Source organism: Semicossyphus pulcher, unplaced genomic scaffold (assembly GCF_022749685.1).
Source record: "Semicossyphus pulcher isolate SPU_LCO1_2020_fin unplaced genomic scaffold, fSemPul1.0.p SCAF_22, whole genome shotgun sequence".
NCBI lineage: Eukaryota > Metazoa > Chordata > Actinopteri > Labriformes > Labridae > Semicossyphus > Semicossyphus pulcher.
This window is the reverse complement of record NW_027211696.1, coordinates 17,354,388-17,361,428: the sequence shown is the minus strand read 5'-3', so window position 1 is coordinate 17,361,428 and position 7,041 is coordinate 17,354,388.

The window sequence follows — 7,041 nt, the reverse complement described above, 5'->3', positions numbered from 1 at the left end:
TGCTGTTAAAAATTTAAAATGTCGCGTCTAGCCTTAAAAATCAATAGCCATGGTAGCAGCTCTTTGAAGCTGTTCTTTTGTGCCTGAGCAAAATGCTAACCTCAGCTAACAAGCTCCCAATAACGATGCCAACATGCTACCGTGCTTAGCAGGTTTAATGTTTGTAACCACGGGGAGAACACTATGTTCCCACTCTCCCAAGTTACGAGACCAACTAATACAACTTTCTTGTCTTGAGGATTTAAAGCCTCTAGTTCAACATTTTGTCTGTCAACATCTTGGTTTTTTAAGGACAAAAAAATACAATTAAAAGTTATAAATGTTGCTTCTAGCCTAAACAATTAACATTGTAGCCATGCTAGCAGCTCTTTGAAGCTGTCCTTTTGTGCCTGAGCAAAATGCTAACCTCAGCTAACAAGCTCCCAATAACGAGGCCAACATGCTACCATGCTTAGCAGGTTTAATGAGTATGTTCCCAAGCTCCCAAGTTACGAGACCAACTAATACAACTTTCTTGTGTTGAGGATTTAGAGCCTCTAGTTTAACATTTTGTCTGTCACCATCTTGGTTTTTTAAGGACAAAAAAGTATGATTAAAAGTTAAACATGTTGCTAAAAGTCTAAACAGTTAACATTGTAGTCATGCTAGCAGCTCTTTGAAACTGTCCTGTGCTTGGAACTAAATGTTTACTTAAGCTAACAAGCTAACAAGCTAACAAGCTCCCAATAACAATGCTAATATGCTTAGCAGGTTTGATCTTATCATTGTCAACATGGGGAGAGGAGCTAAGTTTGCTAGCTTTTAAAATGGTTTTATGTTTCATTCAATGTTTTTTTCTTAATGTCGAAGGTTCACTGTCAGTTTTCCTGGGTCAAAATGTTAAAATCACCCGTCACAATCCTCAGGAATCAAATTACACCAGCGGGATGCTTATTCAAATCTTAGTTGGTGTGAACGTTACAAATATGTAGCTACTTATTTTCTGTATTAATTTTGTTCATGTGCTAAACATTGGTGTCTAGACTCCTGTTTGATTCTTTGGCTATCGCCGTTTTGATTTTTTGGAGCCAGAAGTGACCATATTTGGACGAGCGTGGATGCTAATTGCTACGTCTCATTGCCGCTCCCTAAATTATACCCTGTTTTATTGTGTGTTTGACTCATAATGGTACCTTTATTTACAAAATGAACATTATGCTTTATTAAAACCAGCAACTGAGACCATAAAAAAGGTGCCCCCTGCTGGCCATTGGAAAGAATGCAGGTTTAAGGCACTCCTACACTGTTGTTGTACTAAGCGTAGCTCTTCTTGGGGATAGCTGAGTGCGTGAGAGACCGGAAGTGAGTGTGTGCGCATGGGTGATAAGAGCGAACGGAGCAGCGGAGTTAGCAGAGAGAAATGCACCTGTAAGATAATAACAGAACGACTGTACAGTAAGGCTGTGTGTGCAATAATGCCACACAGAAGCCACGCTCCAGTGTCATGCTTCCCGCTCACTGCTGTGCGTGTAAAGTGACAGGAGTTACCCCCGAAGCTAGCGGCAACTCTCCCCAGTCTCCCCTGAAAGGTTAAGCAGGAGAGGTTAACACTGTCTTCACATTTGAAACCAAGTGGCTACATCCACTTCTTGCCAACAGCCAATGCCAACTATTTCCACTGTGTTCCATATCTTCCAATCCAATCAGCACTTTGGCTCCCTGGGAACAAAGTGATGACCCCTTTTGTCATGTTAATGTGAAGTGAGTTAACATTGCCTAATTAGCTCTGAATATAAAGCTGTAGTAGATAAATATATCTTTAGTTTAGCACTTATGAAATAAAAAATGAAGGTACCAGATGAAAATTTAAGGGACTACTAAAATGATTACAGTCCATCCTTAGGGGCACAAGAATGTTTGTACCAAATTTCACATTCCACATTTGTTGAGACATCTCATCCATCCATTATCTATGCCGCTAATCCTGTTCAGGGTCGTGGGGGACTGGAGCCTATCCCTGCTTGCATTGCGCAAGAGGCGGGGTACACCCTGGACTGATCGCCAGTCAATCACAGGGCTGACACAGAGACAGACAACCTTTCACGCTCACACTCACACCTACGCACAATTTTAGAGTCAACAAATTAACCTAACGAGCATGTCTTTGGACTGTGGGAGGAAGGTACGCACGCATGCACGTCCAGACATTGCATGGTAGCACCAAAGGAAAAGTATGGTATGACCAAACTTAGAGGGCTCTATCGTCTGGGGAGCATGAATGCCTGCACAGAATCTTACGACAAACCATCTAATATTTGTGTAAATGTGTAAGACTAGATTAAAAGGACCTACAGTATGACACTGCCATGCCTGAAGCAACGCTGCTAGCAAGGCAAAAATGTTCGCATGAATGGAGCAGCCTTCTTTAAAGGTTGTTTTTAAGTTGTGAGTCATGCATTTGTCTTGTGGCAGTTTAATTACTAATTTTATCCTCCTTTCCTGTCACTGCAGGTCGTTTCTCTCCTTTGTGGAAAGAGGAGGAGCGCTCAAACGTTAAAAGTGCTGCATGTTATGGATGAACCCGCTCATATTCCGATGAGGATGATAAAACATCTCCCATATTCAGCGTCTGCATGGTTTCTGCATCATCACACGGCTGCCTCGGGCCACAATTTTCAGGCTTTCTTACTGGAGAGATCCTTGAGCTGGGCGCCCGCCATCACTGTTAAGCTGCAGAAACTGCTGACGGAGAGAAAGTGTGCTGCTGAAACTGTGGTTATCTCCTGCTGTTTTAAAGAGAGGGAAGTAAAACGAGCTCAGTCTATCAAGAGAACATCCAAAGAAAAAGGACAAAAGAGACAAAAAGAGAGCAAACAGAGGGCGATGGGTTTTAAAGTTCTCTTAGAGCATAAAGGACAAGCGTTTAAAGCTGCCGCTCTGCACCCTTTAGATAAATCACAGTTACAAACACAGAGAAATGCACTCAGAATAAGAAAGAAAAATGAACATTTGAGCTTCTTGCTGCAAAAAACTGCTCCGAGGCAACAAACTTTAAAAGCGTCGAGTGTATACGATGATGATGATGGATTTTACGTTAAGAGGAAGCCCTTGTTGGTTCCCAGAGAGCAGCCAGAATCCATAAATAAACCGCAGTATAAAATAAGGGCCACACTTGATGATAATAAAGAGGATTTCAGTGGGAAGATAATCACAAAACAAGCCGAGCTGCGGCGCCCGGAGGGAGAAAGTGCAACAGAGCGATCACATAAAAATATTGAAAATGGAAACCAGGGAAGATTAGCATACGTCCTACAAGCAGGCGTGGATAATAATGATGACAAACAAATGCTTAGTGAGGTGGGAGAAGACGTTTTAATCGTGTTATTCCTTCGGAGGGAGGCACAAACGGAAAGAGAAGACGCTGCAGATGCAGACATTAGGTGGAAAACAGTAAATATACCCATTAAAGAGCTGCATGACCCTGCACCTGTTCCTGAATTTATAGAGGAAAACTTTATTATTTACTCCAGATTTAAGTGCGTGAAAGAAACCCCATCTTTATTAGAAATTTATGCACTGGAAAGAACCGAGAGAAAGGATATAAAACCAGCTGAAGTTATTACAGAGTCTGAGAAACGGGTCAAAGCTACAACAGAGAAAATGGAGCACACCGAGACAAACAATACACCGCGTGAAAATATGAGCATAAATCATACTAAACAAGACGCGCCATCAGAGGAATCAGTCATCCCGACACCTCCCTCAGTCAAAATGATTGAAATGGAAACAGCAAAAACAGAAACACCCACAGTAAACAAGGAGATAAAAGAGACGACACCGAGCACGGACGTCTTCAATCAAAGCAGCACACGGGAAGCAGACGGACCGCCGAGGACGACCACAGCGAGTCCAGACTCTGAGCCCAGATTTATACGGTGCAGACCTAACGCTAATAAACAAACTACCAATGAAAAGTCGTTCCCAGGCCTCAGGATGAGAGAGGATTTCTCAGTTAAACTTCACAAAGGCAGAGAGAATAAAGCGCGAGCTGCAACAAGCAGGCCAGAGAATGAGAGAAAAGACACCAGACATGATCCAACAAACTCTTTTACATCTGCAGAACATTTGAAAACAACCCATAAACAAGATGCGCCTCTAAAAGTAAGTAAAGTTGCTAAAACATCCTGCTTAAATTAAAGAACTGGTCAGAACAAGGCTACAGCTAGCAGCCAATTAGCTTAGCCTAGCAACAAAGAGCTCCATATAAAGGTAATAAAATCTACCAGCACAATTAAAGTTCACTAATTAAAATGTTTTATCTCGTCTCTTTAATCCCCGTGTGAAAACCATAGTGGGTGTACAGGAGGTTATACGTGCCAAACAGTTTATTGGCTCTGATCAGTTGCCAAGCAGCCAGCAGAGACCGCAGGAAGTGACTGTGTCGGGCCAGGAAATCGTCTGGCACGAACCTCCCTGTACACCCACTTTAGTTTTCACACAGGGATTTAACAAATGAGATATAACATATTAATTAGTGAAGTTTAACTGCGCTGGTAGGCAGACTGTGTTACCATTGAAATGTACACAGCTAAGCTAATAGGTTACTAAATGTAGCCTCATAGCCAGAGGCTTTACAGTTTCTACTAAAATGTTGAGTCATTCCCAAAGATAAAGAAATAAAACAACTGTTGTTTTCACACTTATGTTTTCTGCACACATTAACTATACAAGATATAACGGGTTAATTACTGAACTTCAGAAACGCTAGGATGCAGGTTTGCTACAATTGGCAGAGCCAGGCTAGCTGTTTCCCCTAGTCTCCAGTCTTTGTGCTAGGCTAAGCTAACTGGTTGCTAAATGTGGCCTCATAGCCTAAGCTGGAGACTTTGTCGAAAGTGTTTTTCCCAACATGTTGAGTCATTCCTGAAGTTAAAGAAATAAAACAGAAATGTTGTTCTCACACTTCAGGCTAGCAGTTTCCCCTTGTTTCCAGTCTTTGTGCTAAGCTAAGCTAATTGGCAGCTGGCTGAAGCCTTATATTTAACACACAGATACTATGTTAAGGTATGTAATTGTTATATAAAACTTAAAGGGAAATTGCGTTTAAAAAAATGTTTGAAATTCAATGTAGACTGCGTAAAAAGATGGACGACAAGGACATGGCATTAAACAACCGATGATACTCTCTCCTCCACAGACTACGCCTGCCGACACACCACCCTGCCGAGGATTGATACACCGCACTGAGGCCGGCTGGAGACACTGTGCGCAGAGACGTACAAGAGACGAATCAAAGATATTTTCCACGACTGAGCCAACGGGTTCATTTAAGGACACAGGACAGCCGCTAAAGGGTCCTCCATCCATCGAGGACCACGGAGACAATGACGATGATGAATACGATCACTTCTATTATATTGATGGAGTGATGAAAAGAGTGAGGAATAATTTTTACCCCTATGATAAGAGACGACGCCTAAGAAAAAGAAAGGAAGATAAAACAGAGAATGGTGTTTTTAAAGAGGCTATGCTCAGGTATATCCGACGTCTGACTGCGAGGAATAAGGACAGTCATGGAGGCTGATGTGCAGAATCTTGCCTTTTTTGGAAGGCCTTAACCCTGCATTAAGAATGTGCAAAGTACAGAAAGCGCTAACACTGATGTCTCATTTTACCCGTGTTAGCAGTGAATAAAACTTTATATTTAAGTAATATTCTGTTTGTAAGAGCACTGACTGTGCTGACACTGTGAGACCTAATGTTGTTCTCATGTGTTCAATAGACAGAAAGTGCTTTTTGCTGTATGTGCTGAAGCTATCACGGACCTGCCTGCTCTTTATCTACATTATACTGTGCAAGGTGATAATGTCCACCTATGAACTACTACCTCTAAATAAACAGAAGTTTAAGTGCTTTATCTAAGCTCGTGCATTGTGCTCAACGCACTTGGCCGACTGCAAGACATTTCAAGTGGCTGCAATGTGTGATTGCTATAAGGATTCATACAGTAAATATAACTGTAGTGACTGTCCAGTGTCATCCAACGTTTACTGCAGGGATGAAACAGACATAGAGTGATTACCGTTTGAGGAGATGAGTGATGATGAGTCCAATGCTGTCGCTGTGATTAAAAATTATGATTAAGTTACGTTTGGGTCCGTGTGTTCCCTCCATCTATGCCCACTAACTTCCTATTCACCTGTGACCTTTATCCACCTGACCTATCATGTGACCCATTACCCAACACAATACACACCCTCGTGGTCAAAGTGAATCCTTCTACCAATATTTATGCATAATTTACATTTGTAAATACATGTCCTTAATGTAGCCCATTTTAAGTACTTTAATTATTATTAATAATAAGATAAATCTGCTTTTTGTGTGGCTGCACGGTGGTGCAGTGGTTAGTGCTGTCGCCTCACAGTTAGAAGCTTCCTGGTGCGACATAGGGGGGCCTTTATTTCTGTGTGGAGTTAGCATGTTCTCTCCGGGTACTCCGGCTTCCTCCCGCAGTCCATTGCTGCTCCATTCATGCGAATATTTCTTGCCTTGCTAGCATTGTGCTCCAGGCATGGCAGTGTCATTTAGTTGGTCCATTTAGTCTGGTCCAAAACATCTAAACACATACTAGATAGAGCCCTTGGTACTACCATGCAGTGTCTGGCAGCACAGTGGTTAGCGCTGTCGCCTCACAGCTAGACCGTTGCTCCTTCCTTTCTGTGCGGAGTCTGCATGTTCTCCCCGTGCATGCGTGGGTTGCCTCCGGGTACTACAACTTCCTCCCACAGTCTAAAGACATGCTTGTTAGGTTCATTGGTGACTCTAAATTGCCCGTAGGTGTGAATGTGAGCGTGAAAGGTTGTCTGTCTCTATGAGTCATGGTGTACCCCGGCGTCTCGCCCAATGACAGCGTGGATAGGCTCCAGGGAGCCCCCCTGTGACCCTAAACAGGAGAAGCGGTATAGATGATGGATGGATGCTTTTTGGCTGTATTAAAGAGCATAACTGTATAATTTGATAGAATAAGACAGTTAATGGTCTTTATTACCGGAGATAATT